General features: G+C 45.1%; 1 protein-coding gene across 5 annotated transcripts in view; it reads right to left on the bottom strand.

Annotated features, from left to right (window-relative positions):
- Positions 1-16,308, bottom strand: part of PDZD2 (PDZ domain containing 2) — a 414,864-nt gene that overhangs the window by 314,391 nt on the left and 84,165 nt on the right. The window contains exon 1 of one of the 5 annotated variants that reach the window (XM_055422222.2): positions 7,433-11,357. The exons of the other annotated variants lie outside the window; for them this stretch is intronic. The gene's annotated coding sequence lies outside the window, so the exon portion shown is untranslated. Of the gene's footprint in view, positions 1-7,432; positions 11,358-16,308 lie in introns of those variants that run through there. 5 annotated transcript variants of the gene reach the window in all.

The raw sequence follows: 16,308 nt of genomic DNA, 5'->3' as shown, positions 1-16,308 counted from the left end.
GACGCCATTTTTCTACAGAACATTTATCTCCTTATGCCCTCCATGAGTCTCTCCTGGCAGGGGGAGCCAGGGGCACCATGGTGGGGAAAAGAGGAGTCTTGGGCCTGGGACAGACTTCAGGGAAACCAGGGACACTTAGTGGAGGGTGGGGAATGCAGGCGAGCACTGAGGTGATGAAGACCAGTGGACACACACTTTCTCCTTCTTCACTCTTGAATCAGCTGGGCTCGATGGAGAGACGTCTATCCTAGATTTACAGCCAAGTTAATTACTTAACCTTTCTGAGCTTTGTTTGCTCATTCACTCACCTATCTAACACATGGAAAAAATAAAAAATTAACCAAAATTGAGCGCTGAAGAATTGTTGCTTTTGAAGTGTGGTGTTGGACAAGACTCTTGAGAGTCCCTTGGACTGCAAGGAGATCCAACCAGTCCATCCTAAAGGAAATCAGTCCTGAATATTCACTGGAAGGACTGATGCTGCAGCTGAAGCTTCAATACTTTGGCCACCTTATGTGAAGAACTGACTCACTGGAAAAGACCCTGATGCTGGGAAAGATTGAAGGCAGGAGGAGAAGGGGATGACAGAGGATGAGATGGCTGGATGGCATCACTGACTCAATGGACATGAGTTTGGGCAAGCTCCAAGAGTTGGTGATGGACAGGGAGGCCTGGTGTGCTGCAGTCCATGGGGTTTCAAAGAGTCAGACATGACTGAGCGACTAAACTGAACCAAAACCTGCAAGCCAACTATGTGCTTCTGATCTAAGCCAAGATATGTACAGATCAAGCATCATTCCTGCCCTTGGTTCCATTAGGAGACAGATAAGCAAGGAAACAACTTCATAACAGTAAACCCTACCTCACAGAGTTGTTGTAAGCATTTAAGAGGTAAATATAAATTAAGGGTCAACAAAATCACTTTGATCCACTTGCTTGCTTAGAGCTGCCTCTAATTTTAATAGGTTGACAAGGGACTGGTGCATTCCAAGACCAAGGTCGAAAGTGTTAGTCACTCAGTCATGTCCAGCTCTTTTCGACCCCATGGACTGTAACCCACCAGGCTCCTCTGTCCATGGGATTCTCCAGGCAAGAATACTGGAGTAGATTGCCATGCCCTCCTTCAGGGGATCTTCCTGACCCAGGAATTGAACCCAGGTCTCCTACATTGCAGGTAGATTCTTTACTGTCTGAGCCACAAGGGAAGCCCAAGACCAAGGCTATCCTGTTATTCCAGGTCTCGGATCCCCGTCCCAGAGGCAGTGCTAAAGAGAGATACAGACCAGGACAGTCAACCCACACCAGACATTCCCAGGTGCAGTGAGCCCAGCCCCCTGGGATTGCAAGGCACAGATAACCTAACACCTTCTCTGAGTCTTTGGTTTCAAGCTTCGCCCCAACCAAGTGTGTGCTCAGAGCTGCTGATGAGCAGCAAAACGGAGAGATTCAAATTTCATCTCCTTTTCATTTTCCCACCCACCCCTTGCCAAAAATGCATACATGCAGAGAACAGCCTACGAGGAAAGATGGCCAGAAGGCGGGCGGCAGGAGAGAAACATCATAGATTCTACTGCCGGGGGGAGTCGGGGAGACCCGCAGCCTCCGCAGACCAGGAGCGAGGGAAAGCTCCAGGAGCCCTGCTCCATCTGGGCCTCATGTTGGCTTCCGAGCAGATGTGGTGTTATATCTTATGATTATGTGTTATGTTTTGGAAAGGGGGGGACCATTTCTACAGCAGTGTGATGGGGACTTCCCTGGCAGTCTAGTGGTTAAGAATCCACCTGCCAACACAGGAGATGTGGGAGGAGAGGTGAGTCCATGGGGTCTCAAAGAGTAGGACATGATTGAATGAACAAGCATAGCACAGCATAGGGAACTAAGATCCCACAAGCTGTGGGGAAACGAGAGAAGCATGTAAGCTCTACAACCCGAACACCACAACCACAGAAGCCTGCACACGGCAATGAGAAGCCCTTGTACTGCAATGCAGAGCCTGCACAACACCAGAGAGACCCAGTGTGATGGTCACTGATCTGGTCTACCTGCCCACCTACAGAAAGAGGAGAGGTGTGCAGAGAGGGAAAGGGACATATCCACAGTCACCCCAACCATTTGTGAGAAAGTCAGGTCTAGAATCCAAGTCTTCCGACTCCAACACTGTCATCTCACACTAGGAGCTAAACTAACCACCACCTTCAATACCAAATATATTGGCTAAGCACACTATTTGCCTAATCAAAATATCTTCATGCTCAATCTGGGAAATGAAGCTAACACTCCTAAGGAAGACCTATAACTTACCAGGAAAATGGCCAACCAGACATTTCCAGCAGGAAATCTCTGCAGTCAACTTCCCATTGTATCACTTTAAATTTGTGACTTTGGTCCCACACAGCCTGAGTTTATTCATGGTAACCTAAAGAATGGGCAACTTTCTTGGGAATAAATGTATATCCAGAGTTTTAACAAAGGAAAAAAATATATATAACATCCCTAGGGAATTCCAGCTCTGTCATGCTCAGTACCCAGAGCTCCACTGTCATTGATGCTCAGCTTGTAGGCTGTGAGGTGAGTGCAGTGCTCCATGCGAGAGCATGGTGGCCAGCCCAGCTCAGGTGCAAGCTTGTGGGATGGGGTTTCTGGAAAGCTAGCCCTCGGAGGTCAGGCTGTAGGGCTATTCACACCACAGGGAGTAGGAAGGCACAACCCTGACATTTGGAGAAACATAATGAGTAGATAGATTTGATGTCTCTGCCATTGGGAGAAGTGGATGCCATGACCTGAGACCTGCCAGGACTGGCAGAAAAGTCCCCAAGCCACAGAGCTCTCACTGGGAGCCCCTCTGCATAGTGTGTTGAAGACAAAAGGAGGTGGGTGCCTGGGGTCACTCTCTGTCAAGTCTTGGGGACTTGAGACAGACACGCCCCAATCAGAGGGCTCCCTGGAAATAGGGCAGAGCATAGTGGAAGGGGGATGCTTCCCAGTGGCACTAGTGGTAAAGAATCCACTTGCCAATGCAGGAGACATGGGTTCAGTCCCTGGGTCAGGAAGATCCCTTGGAGGAGGGCATGGCAACCCACTCCAGCATTCTTGCCTGGAGAATCCCATGGACAGAGGAGTCTGGCGGCCTACAGTCCATGGGGGAGCAAAGGGTTGGACATGACTTAGCGATTCAGCATAGTGGGAGATCTTGCCCAGGTAGCCCCTGAAATGCAGGGGGAGGACGTACAGGCAGGAACAGCTTTCATGAAGATGGCAAACAACAAAATGTCAGAGGTTCATGTTCACTCTTGTGGTCTTGGGATAACAGCACCCCTTTTCACTTTTAGAAGTATCCTAATGTGATAAAAAAAAAAAGTATATGGGCACCCTAGTCAAAGAGCCCTTTATGACATACTTTTCCAAGGGTGATTATTTAAAATTCCATTTTGAGAACCATCTCATAATCTATGCCAAGGGTGACAGACAGCCGGCACACCAGGCCCCTTCCCACGCCCCTCCCCATGACAGACATTGCTAATGGATCCCAGTTCTCCTTCCTTCTGATCCTGCTGCTGCTAACTCACTTCAGTCGTGTCTGACTCTGTGTGACCCCATAGATGGCAGCCCACCAGGCTCCGCCATCCCTGGGATTCTCCAGGCGAGAACAATGGAGTGGGTTGCCATTTCCTTCTCCAATGCGTGAAAGTGAAAAGTGAAAGTGAAAAGTAAAATTGAAGTCGCTCAGTCGTGTCCGACTAGTAGCGACCCCATGGACTGCAGCCCACCAGGCTCCTCTGTCCATGGGATTTTCTAGGCAAGAGTACTGGAGTGGCTTGCCATTGCCTTCTCCATCTGATCCTAGACATAGCCATAGAATCTTCTCAGAACAATCCTCCTGATGGCCAAGGAAATGAATTGACTCCTGAGTTGATCCTGCTTTGCCTTTGCTGGTCCATACCTCATCAGTTCAGGAAGTCACTCATGAGGGCTTCCACTTCCTGAGGCCATGAAGACATAGCCGCAAAAGCCTTGCCCTGGCTGCACATAGGCATTTGTCTTGGCTAAAGCCAAGGCTATTCTTTGATTTTGCGGGGAGGGGAGGTGGATTGGCAGTGACTCCTGCCCAGGATGCCAGGAACCCAACCAACAAAGTCTGACTTCCAAGCAGATCAAACCCGATAGGGCCCCACAGCTCTATTTACAGCCCTATATGTGGTTGCTTATGTTGCTCTGAAGCACAGCCCCTGCAGCCTCCTGTGGCTTCATGGATTAAGTTTCCCTAGTTTTGTTTTGTTTTTTTGTTTATCCTCTGAGAGTTGGGCTATGGTAAAAGGCACAATTCAGACAAATTCTGCTAAAATTTCACATACTGCTTCCTAGTACAGACCCTTTAGTTCTTGGTATTTGAAAAAAAAAAATTCATTTACATGGTTGAGGAAACACCTCACTACAAAAGTATACAATGAGCATTACTCTGAAAGTGCAAACTTTTATTAAGGACATGAGGACATAAGTATAGATCTTACAAAGACCTCTTTTCCTCCTAACACAGGAAGGCTGAGAGGCTAATGGCACACTCTTCTGAGAACGGACAAGACTCTAATGTGCGTGGAAGTGTGGCTAGGTGAGCCGTAGATGGCCACAGTGAAAGGGCCAGTGAAGGTGGTTTTGGCTGTAGGTCCAGTGAGGCCTGGAAAAAGATGTCTCAGGCAGTGTGTGAGAGTTCCTAGAGAAGGGGGACTTCTAACATATGCTTTATTTTATATATATGCATAATTTGATTTATTTTCTTATGGCTGTGCTGGGTCTTCATCGCTGTGCGGGCTTTTCTCTAGTTGCGTTGTGTGTGACTTCTCACTGCAGTGGCTTCTCTGGTTGGAGAGCGTGGGCTCTAGGCACACAGGCTCAGTACTTGTGGGGCACTGGCTTAGTTGTTCTACGGCATGTGGGATCTTCCCAGATCAAGGATCAAACCCCTGTGTCCTGCATTGGCAGGCATTTTTTTCACCACTGAGCCATCAGGGAAGCCCAGATCTGTTTTATTTTTTCAGCATATATTTATTGAGCACCTACAAACTGTGGAAAATTCTGAAAGAGATGGGAATACCAGACCACCTGACCTGCCTCTTGAGAAACCTGTATGCAGGTCAGGAAGCAACAGTTAGAACTGGACATGGAACAACAGACTGGTTCCAAATAGGAAAAGGAATACGTCAAGGCTGTATATTGTCACCTTGCTTATTTAACTTATATGCAGAGTACATCATGAGGAACGCTGGGCTGGAAGAAGCACAAGCTGGAATCAAGATTGCTGGGAGAAATATCAATAACCTCAGATATGCAGATGACACTACCCTTATGGCAGAAAGTGAAGAGGAACTCAAAAGCCTCTTGATGAAAGTGAAAGAGGAGAGTGAAAAGGTTAGCTTGAAGCTCAGCATTCAGAAAACAAAGATCATGGCATCTGGTCCCATCACTTCATGGGAAATAGATGGAAAAACAGTGGAAACAGTGTCAGACTTTATTTTTGGGGGCTCCAAAATCACTGCAGATGCTGATTGCAGCCATGAAATTAAAAGACGCTTACTCCTTGGAAGGAAAGTTATGACCAACCTAGATAGTATATTAAAAAGCAGAGACATTACTTTGCCAGCAAAGGTCCGTCTAGTCAAGGCTATGGTTTTTCCAATGGTCATGTATGGACGTGAGAGTTGGACTGTGAAGAAAGCTGATCGCCGAAGAATTGATGCTTTTGAACTGTGGTGTTGGAGAAAACTCTTGAGAGTCCCTTGTACTGCAAGGAGATCCAACCAGTCCATTCTAAAGGAGATCAATCCTGGGTGTTCATTGGAAGGACGGATGCTGAAGCTGAAACTGCAATACTTTGGCCACCTCATGCGACGAGTTGACTCACTGGAAAAGACTCTGATGCTGGGAAAGGTTGGGGGCGGGAGGAGAAGGGGACGACAGAGAATGAGATGGCTGGATGGCATCACCGACTCGATGGACATGAGTTTGAGTGAACTCCGGGAGTTGGTGATGGACAGGGAGGCCTGGCGTGCTGTGATTCATGGGGTCGCGGAGAGTCGGACACGACTGAGTGACTGAACTGAACAGTGTATCTGATACTATTCTAGATACTGAGAATAAGCCAAAAAATAAAACAGGCAGATAAAAGTCACTTTCTCCCTCTGTTGATCTCTAGCTCTTACTATCCCACCCCCCCGCCAAGTATTAATAGCATTTTTATTTGGATGGTGGGATAATTGGTCTATATTTCCATTTTTGGTCCATCTATATTTTCTGATTTTTCTATGACAAATATGAATTTCTTTATTCATATAAGAAATACTACTTGAAAATTAAATAGGAACAAGAAAACACTGAGCATGAGCCCCAGAAAGATGCAAGACAAGGGGCATCCAGGGGACACTTGGGATCTGTTCACTTGAGTGATGAAGGTGGGGACAAGGGCAAACTGGGACCTCACGACGCCTCAGCATACAGACTTAGGGGTATGCCAGGAGGAGGTGGAGCCAGGAGTAGAAATGACACATGCTAACACGGGGTTTCTTATCCTACTAGGAACAGAATTTTTTAGCACTACTAAACTTTTTAGTAAAGTTCCTTAAAGCCCCCAGAAATCATTTGAATAAAACCCGAGCCTCAATAATTATACATACACCAAAAAAGGACAAAGAGAACACGGTTTTTACAGTGAGAGTCTTTCCTGTCCAAACTACAAAGGGGAAAAAAAAAATCTTTCTTTTCTTTTTATTTTTTCTTCAGAATTAGCATCAAGATATCAAGCACTGGCAAAGAGAATAAATGTCAAAAGAAAAAGGATTTTATGACTCATTCAAATAATATCAACATCAAAGGTACTCTTGAAGTAAGTCAGTCATTTTCTTCCCTTTTTTATTTTTAAGGTGAATGAAGACCTTCTCTTGGACACCAACTGTGACAGAAAGGACTCTTTTTTTTTTTGCCTGATAAGGAAGTGGCTGACCTTCTCCTGATCCCTCTCTGTTAGTGGCTAGTAAACATGGATGAGGCAAGTCCTGCCCTGGTTTTGAAAGAAACTGAACTAATAACTCTGCCCAAATCTCAAGAAATGGATATAATCTTCAGTACATGCATGTGATTTGGAAAAGGAAACCACTTTAGAGCAGGGTGAAGTGACCCAACAAGCCCTCAACAGGACCCAGCTTACAGTTCAATTGTGGCAAGAAAATTTCCACCTCTGGATTCTTCAGGAAGGAACTACCTCAGAAAGCTCCAGACACACCCAGTCCTATGGGCTTTGGAGGCCAGCCCTGCATATAAAGCTGCTACCATGTTAGTAAGAAGTTGCTTGTGCTTGGGGTTAAAAAATAGGCAAAATTAAAGCAAAAAAGTTAAAAGACCAGGACAGAAAAACTACACACTTGATGTCACCTGAGCCACTTACTTGAGCTGGAAATACTGATTGCATGTCTCACGCTCCAGCCTCTCCGCATGCAGAGTCATTGTCTGGGACAGCAAACTGCACATCAGGTACAGCTGGTTGTTCTGTTTCTTCCTTAGGAAGGAAGGAAGGAACAGAAAGAAAGGAAGCTTCTCCCATTGCTTCAGTACCTGAGACACCAGTCTGATACCACTCTGTTGGCTGAGAGTCCAACAGAGAATGTGCCTTTTAGGAGTGGTTGCTGGGGATGGATGAAGGGACAGGCAATGTCCCTATAATGAAAGACTTGTGCTGTAAAAACCTGTACTGATGCCACCGGGCCTGCCTTCAGAAGAGCCATTTACACCTCCTTCTAGCACTTACTTCAGCTGTTCGTTCCATGAGTGATTTACTATCTGTAAAATGTTAGGTATCATGCAGGATATTGGAACAGAAAAATATGACAGAGTTCATCCTCTAGTTGAAAAGAAAAGACAGATAGCAATGAGAAGAATATAATCAAGTATGAAAACATGTTATACAGACTCACAAGAGGTCAAGATCGATGGACGGATGGCAAACTCACCAAGGGGAAAAGAATTCTCATATTTTTCAAATAACATCCTCTGGAGGGGAAAACTGACTGGCTAGCCTGAAAGAATATTTGGAAGACTTTCTAAACTGGCTTCCTTGGAGGCTCAGCAATAAAGAATTCTCCTGTGATACAAGAGCCCCAGGGTTTATCGCTGGGTCAGGAAGGTCCCCTGGAGGAGGGAATGGCAACCCACTCCAGTATTCTTGCCTGGAGAATCCCATGGACAGAGGAGCCCGGTGGGTTATGGTCCACAGGGTCACAAGAGTTGAACACAACTTAGCAACTAAACAACGACCACCACTAAATTTGTATATTAACATATAGCAAAGAAATTACCAGAGAGATGGGCAGATAGATAGATAACAATAAAGTAACAAAAACAGTATCATTTGATTCATAGCTTCTAGCAGAAGCTGATAAGTCAAATGCCTTCAGAGGTCAAGCAGGTAAATCTGATCAAACACCTGTGTTCTGAGTATTTCACACCCATCTTTTCCCTTAGGCCCTGGTGCAATCCTCTTGGAAGAGACAAATATTATCCCACTTCAATTAAGAAACAGAGAGAGGGTCTGGCAAGTTACGGCTCTGCAAGTTTATGAGTTTGGCTAAATTTAGTCACACAATCTGCATATGGTAATGCAGACTCAGGGAGAAAGTTCTGTCTTCAAGGCTCCAGCCTCCATCACCACTCCCCTCTCTCACCACGGAGATGTGGTGGCAAAGGCTGGGCCTGGTGCATACTGAGGCCTGGACCCCTGTGACAGTGAACAGCCGCTACTAAGCTCTAGCAGATGGGTGCCTGCCAGAAAGCCGGGACCCAGAGGAGTAAACAAACTCACACAAAAACATGAAATCTCTTGATTTTAAAATATTGACAACAAATTGGATCCTTAAAGGATGAAAAATAAGCACTCCGCAAACCCAACAAAACCGTCTGCCATGAGCTTCAGCCCACATCCCTGCAGTGGGCAACCTCTGCTCTCCATTGTGCCCAAGCTCATCTCACGTACATGGTGTCACCTTTCATATTAACCTTGTGAAGGAATTATCTCTGATGGAAAATCCCTGAAGGCTCAGGGAGGGTGGATGACTTTCCTGCAGACGCACCTGTTCTTAAGCAGAAGGCCTGGAGACTCAACATCCAGACCCTTGGCAAGTGAAGCCGGGCCCCCCTGAGCTCTACCACACTGGTCAGAGCCACCACCCTGCAGCCTGCTGGAGGGCGCTGTCCTTTGATTTACAGGCTGTTCCCTTTTCCCTACGAAAATGTAACTGTCCACAGGCAAGGTCATGGGTTGAAGTATTTACTGGTCAATGAACCTTGCATTTAATACATACATATTTGAGGGCTTCCCTGGTGCTCTAGTGGTTAAGAATTCGCCTGCCAATGGAGGGGACATGGGTTTGATTCCCAGTCTGGGGAGATCTCACATGCCACAGAACAACTAAGCCTATGTACCACAACTACTGAAGCCCGCTCGCCTAAGAGAAGCCACCGCGATGAGAAGTCCGCTCACCACAACTAGAGAAAGCCCTTGTGAAGCAATGGAGACCCAGTGCAGGCAAAAATAAAGAAATAAATAGATCTTTACAATAGTGAGAGAATAGGCCTTGGGTGGTGGCATCACGAGCAACAGCAAACGCCATGAAAGCACACGTACAGGCATCACTCTGCTTTGTAGTCCCAGCGAGAACTGGCACTGGGGTATCCACTTCTCTCCCAGGAGACTAGGCCATGAGAGAAATCTGGAGTACCTGATGGTTTTCCCCAGACTCTCAGTTAGCAAGAGGCGGATGTTTGGGTGAGAATCCAGTATTGTGACTGCAGGTTCAGCTTTCTCTTTTCTTTTCCCTGCGGCCATCCTCTTGTTTAGCACAACAGACTAAGCTCAGAGCTGTCCTGATTTTGCAGGTCTCCATTGGAAATCACTATTGAGCTATGGATGCCTACGTACAAGACCCCAAGAAAATTCTCAGAGTTTTTCTTAAAAAAAATAAATTCTGCCTCTTAACTGAATCAATTTTCATTACAAACGAAGAGGAGAAAATAAAGAAATACATAAAGAAGATAAAGTCCCCACAATCTCACCAGTCAGAGACAAGTACAATTTTGAATTCCTCCTTCAGTTGTTTTCCAAAGTATGCGCATGCCCATGTGTTAATACACGTGTAGTATTTTGTGCTTGATTGAGGTCATACTCTCTATTTCATTTTTAAGCTTGTGTTTTCACTTGTTATATCTTAAACATTTTACCATATCATTGTAATTCTTCAAAGACTGACATTTTAATAACTGTGCGGTACTACAACAAATGGATCACCATGATTTACTTTACTAGCTTTATATTCCTGGGAATTTACGTTATGGCTGATTCTTTTTTTTGCATCATAAAAGATGCTCTGATGAATATAAAATTATCTCTAATTCCAATTAGTCCTTCAAGATGTATTTATAAGAAAGGAGTCTGGGGTGACAGGGCATGCACCTTGCATCTCTGTATACATATTGTCAACATGCTTTCCAAAAAACTGTAGCAATTTACATTAAAATTATATAATAAACAAGATCCTTGTCCCTTGGTCTTCCTGCATTTCACAAACAACTGCTCTTCTGAAGAGATGGGGCTCCCTCCCCTTATGTATCTCTGAACAATATGTAGGCAATAACTACAGTTGTGTTCCTCCCATGAAGCTCTTATTTCATTTCACTTCATTTCTCCCTAGTAAATGAACAGGCAATACTTGCTAAAGGAGGCAAAAACACACTTATTGTTTTTTTCTGGTAAGGAGGCTCCAGTGAAGTTCTGTGAAACGGCGGAATCTATCCCAATCACATAAATCAAGATGAACAGGCCCGAAGGAAAAGCATTCCATTTGAAATGGCAGCGGTGGTTTAGAGCCGTGTGGCCAAAATGCCCATTAGCTGTTTGTCAGGAATATTTTTAGAAAGTGCAGAACAAGACTGTGATGAGAAGCAGGGCCACAGTGTCCTCATCTCCCCAGGAATCTGCCTGCAGCCTTCAGAAGCTGGCCTGGGATCAGCTGTGCTCCCTGGCCTGACAAACCTGCACACACACCCCAGTGAGCATTAAAGGCACAGCGGACAGAGCCCGGACACACATCTGCTCAAACGTCCCTCCCGGGAATCATCAAGATTTCCACTTAGAGCAGGTGAAGAACTTCTGCTCTCAGACTGTGCGGACGTGAGAAAGTTGGAGGTGAAAGTTAAGGACCCCAGGATTTCCCTGGCAGCCTAATGGCTAAGACTCCGAGCTGCCCCTGCAAGAGGCAAGGGTTCGATCCTTGGTCATTGAACTGAGACCTCCATGTGCTGTGGGGCACAGCCAAAAACTAAATAAATAAAGATTTTAAAAATAATAATAAAAATAAATTTAAAAACTAAAGTTGAAGACCCCACCTATGGTGATGTGGACTGTTATTTCTCAGCTCTCTGAAATGATTCTGGGGCAGGAGTGGGGGGAAGTTCCATGATCTAAATATATCATAGATATCAATCTCTCTAACATTCCTTTTTGTTGCTCTTCTTCAGGTCTGCAGTTTTCCAGAGTGAATAAAACTTATGGCAGAACTGTGTGACCTAGAGCAAGTCACTTAATCTCTATTAGCCTCAGTTTCCTCATCAGAAAAGGGGGCCAATAGTAATGTCTGCCTCATGAGGGGTCTTGTGAAATTAAACAAAATAAACCATATAAAGCACTCAGCAGAATATCAGTCCTGTAAGATGCTCTCAGCGAGTGTTACTTTTAATACTGAAGGTCATGCTATAGTTCAAAAGCAGCTTTATCCAGCTATAAATTATCAGCACATTTTACTTCTGGAAACCACAGTGTGCTGGCCTCCCCACCAGAGGAAGGGAAAGGAAAGAAATGAAGCTTGAAGAGCTGCATTTGCATTACTTGAACCACTCCTGTAAGCCACATAATAAGAAGAGAAATTTGCAACAACCACTAAAAATGAAATTATTAAATGACCTATGGCTATTTTTGTCCGCATTTAGCAGCTTTCAGAGGATATGAGGACATGCAAAGGATGCACATTTGCATGAACTCTGCCCTTGCATCAGGACATTCCTCTGATTTTCTCCCCACCTCTTCCAACAACTGCAGGCTGTCCTGAAGTTCCATGAAACGGCTAAGCTTCTCCCAGCCAGCCCCAAGGGGTGAATGCCCATCCTTGGGAAGGGCAGCATCAGAGACCTGGGTCCAGCCTTACCCTACCACTGACTACACAAGTCACTCCCCTTGCAATAAAGTAAAGTGATGGAACTCGGGGTCACCTCTAAACTTCTTAGTGATGAGATAGTATGTGGCTGTCTCCTCATAAACAATTTTAGGATCGAATTTTTTTTTTTCTCCTGTGGACCTTATGAAGATCTCTTATATTTCAGTTGCTCACATCAGGGTAAGCAAATGAGTCAGAGGGTTGAACGTGAAGTTGAAACAAGGTTACATGACTGCTGGCAGACTTGTGAGATTCAGGGCAAGAAAAATCTGCATCAGATTAGGTCAAGTCAGGTTTCACTGAAGGGTTCCCCACAGTCATGCTCGGTAATAGGCCCCCATGAAATACCCAGGAGCCTGCTAACCCTGGATGGACTGCCAGGCTGACACAAGCAGTGACAGGAAGATAAGCCCAAAGCAAGAAACCTGTTCACTATTTCAACGATAATCTTTTATTTATGGTTGACCCTTGAACAACATGGGGGTGGGGGTGCCAGCCACCTGTGCAGTTGAAAATCTGCCTGTAGCTTTTGACTCACCAAAAACTTGTCTGGAAGCCTTACGGATAACATAAAGAGTCAACTGTCACGCATTTTGTGTGTGATATGTATTATATACCATAATCGAATAATATAATAAGCTAGAAAAAAGGAAACGTTATTAAAAGATCTTAAGGAAGAGAAATTACATTTACAGCACCGTACCATATTTGTCAATATCATAAGTTCATGTCATCTGTTTTCAAGATAAGTCATCTGTTTGTCAGTACCTACCTTAATATTGTCTTATATAAAACACTGTTGATGTGACACGTATTACTAATATTAGACATCAAAAATGGAAGGATGATATGAAAATTCCTATTGATTTACAGGTATAATGATTCATGTATTGATAACCAAGAAATAGCAATGTGATTGCTTCACGGTAGCCTAGTATAATCTATGTGATTGCTTCACGGTAGGCTAGCCTATACACTAATGAATAAATTGCTATAAAAATTTTATGGCATACAGTATTATATTCATAATACAATATTGGAAACACTGTTCCTTTTTTTTTTAACCACTTGTGATAATAGGCTGACACACAGTTCTTCAATTAGGGGAGAGAGGCATATTGTATGGTAATATAATTCTTTGAAAATAAAGTTATAAAACAGTATGAAAATGAATACATTGTTAATCTATATTAACTATCACTCACTTTATGCCTTCGTAAGGAAAGACGAGTATCTACATATATTTTATGTGTTCATAACATATCTAACTTTTTCTTAATATGTTTTGCTATTTCTAGGCTATGTAGTTCATAAGACTGTTTTCTTTTGTTTTGCAAATCTCCAAAAAATTTTGCAATGTATTTACTGGAAAAAATCCATCAAGGAGACCCATGCAGTAGTTCAATCACACATTGTTCAGGGGTCGACTCCACTTATGATGCTATCATACGTCATCAAAGGCTTAGTGAAGAATATTTCCCGCCCAGTGGATAGCTAGCTGAAAATTTAGAGGAAAAAAAAAATCGCTGAAAATGCACAGCAAAACATAAGATATAGCCAAACTGTTAGAATCACTTCCATTTTAGAGTATTCTGATTTAATGTATTCTTCTGCCCCCGAGACAAGACAACCCTAAAAATTTTATTTCTAAAACTGCCACCTTAGAATTCCTTGTGTACTCTACAATTGGGGTATTTGAAAATACAGAGTTTACATAAAATGGGCAATGAGAGGTCATTGTTGGGCCTTTCTTGGTCATCTCCAGCAGGCTGGTAAGCCCCATCTGGCTATGTGTACTCATCTCTTCTACTTCTGCCTTCTCTACATAGAGAAGGTCACCAAGAGCCAAAAGCCAGGAGAATGGAAGGAAGCAGTGCCCAGTGACAGCACACCATCTGAAACTGTGTGAGCTGTACGAACACAACTTTGGAATGAATCCCCTTCAGCTCATCCCTCCATCCAACCAGCTATTTCTGAAGTGCCCCCAAGGGTCTCCATCCCCAACCCTCACAATTTGGAGCTGCCACTACACTCACAGGAGCTTATGGAGAGACTTAGTGCTATAGTAGAAATCAAATTTGGACAAGTATATCTAAAAGTTCTGAGTGCTCATGAAACAAATCTGTTTCCATCAATAGAATCCTTAGAGGAGAGGGACAAGAACTCAACCTGAAGAATAGAAGGAAAAAGGAATTTATGAACACATACAAATGAAAAGTCCATGGGGAATGGAGATAGCGCTCAACAAGACTGGATCCATACACACACTCACTAGGAGTCTTGACTTTTCTGTCTTCTGGACTGGCTTCACTTCCAGCTGGTACTCTGCACGTGGCAGCAAAGACAGTCACCAGCAGCCGAAGCTCAAGTGCGACCAGCTCAGAACCTCCAGCTGACAGCTCGTGCCTCTTGCCCGGTGGTTCTGGCAAAGGTCCTGGGATGGACTCTCGTTGTCTGACTTCGATCATGTGCTTCTCGCTTAACCAGCCTCTCAGTTACACGCGGGCTCCTGGAGCCAGAGGGTGGGCCAGGCCACCCCCACCACATGGACTGAGAGGAGAGGCATCCTCCAAAGGGAGGGCTGGGGGTGGGAAGGATGCCGGAAAGACGGAAACCAGAACGGCCCCGAACAGGAGCCTCATCGACTGGAACCGTATTCACCCCAGGCTTTGTCTGTTCTCAATGCGGTGCATACACGATACTACTAGAGATTCTGTTAAATCACCAAGAGTTGCTTCTAGTCAAGAGTCAGAACACACTCAGTTCCTCAGGACAGCCCCCAGGCTCCCTTCCAGGCACTGCCTTCCTAAAGGTAACCACTCTCCTGCTTCTAACACCGCAGGGACAGTTTGCCTGCTGCTACACTTCACGGAAACAGCACAGTATGGAATGTGCTTTTATGACTGTGCACTTTCCCGTCTGTGTATTATACTGTAGTAAAGTTTGTTTTTTAAAAAAGAGCTGATTAAGACATTTTCCCCACTTTACCAACATCAGAAACTGTGCAACTTTCAAGGACTTTCTCAGCTTTTTCAGAAATGGCCTTGTCTCCAAATGAAACAATCTCTTTGATAGCAAATTCTTTCAGCATCTGCAGTAAACCACAGGTGGCCAAGGTCACCAGCAGTGGGGCCCATGTGAGGGGCTCACCATGCTCTTCAGCCTCCCACTCCTGCACAGTCTTCCAGCCTGGGCTCTCTCCTCTCACAGCTAGGCATTTGGGAAGACCCTTTGCTTAACTTTGCATCTGGATGGCAGAGGTGAGCAGAGGGCAGCTGTCAATCAAGCAGCAGCCTGCCAGTAAACCTTGAAGGTTCGTGGGCAGAAGAGAGGCATGGCATTGCTGGGTGACTCCAGAGCAGTGACACAGGAACCCCTTAAAGAATGACAACAGTTCCAAACTCTCCCCCCACCTCTCAATACTGAAGCTCATCTGTGGATAAACCCTAAGCGTTTATGGATTTCAAGCTTTCACCTGAAATCAACAGGCCACCCTTGAGAGGTAGAGGGCCCCTCGGCCCTAGGATTATGCCAGCAGGGGATGGAGGAGCTTCTATAAAGTTTGTTATACACAGACTTCCTGGAATGGTGAGAAGAGGGATTAAACAATCTTTAAAGCTCCTTCTAAGGCTCTGATTTCATGATTCTAGTAAAGGCCCTTTGTATGTGTGGTAGTCACTCAGCTGTGTCCAACTCTTTGCAACCTCATGGACTGCAGCCCCCCAGGCTCCTCTGTCCATGGGATTTCCCAGGCAAGAATACTGGAGTGGGTTGCCGCTTCCTTCTCCAAGGGATCTTCCTGCTGCTGCTGCTAAGTCACTTCAGTCGTGTCCGACTCTGTGTGACCCCATAGACGGAAGCCCACCAGGCTCCCCCATCCCTGGGATTCTCCAGGCAAGAACACTGGAGCGGGCTGCCATTTCCTTCTCCAATGCGTGAAAGTGAAAAGTGAAAGTGAAGTCGCTCAGTCGTGTCCGACCCTTAGCGACCCCACGGACTGCAGTCTACTAGGCTCCCCCATCCATGGGATTTTCTAGGCAAGAGTACTGGAGTGGCTTGCCAT

The sequence above is a fragment of the Moschus berezovskii genome, chromosome 18 (genome assembly GCF_049115385.1).
Source record: "Moschus berezovskii isolate FMDL1 chromosome 18, NW_MosBer_1.0, whole genome shotgun sequence".
Taxonomy (NCBI): Eukaryota; Metazoa; Chordata; class Mammalia; order Artiodactyla; family Moschidae; genus Moschus; species Moschus berezovskii.
Note: the sequence above shows the minus strand (reverse complement) of the source record. Positions and strands in the feature narration are given on the sequence as shown.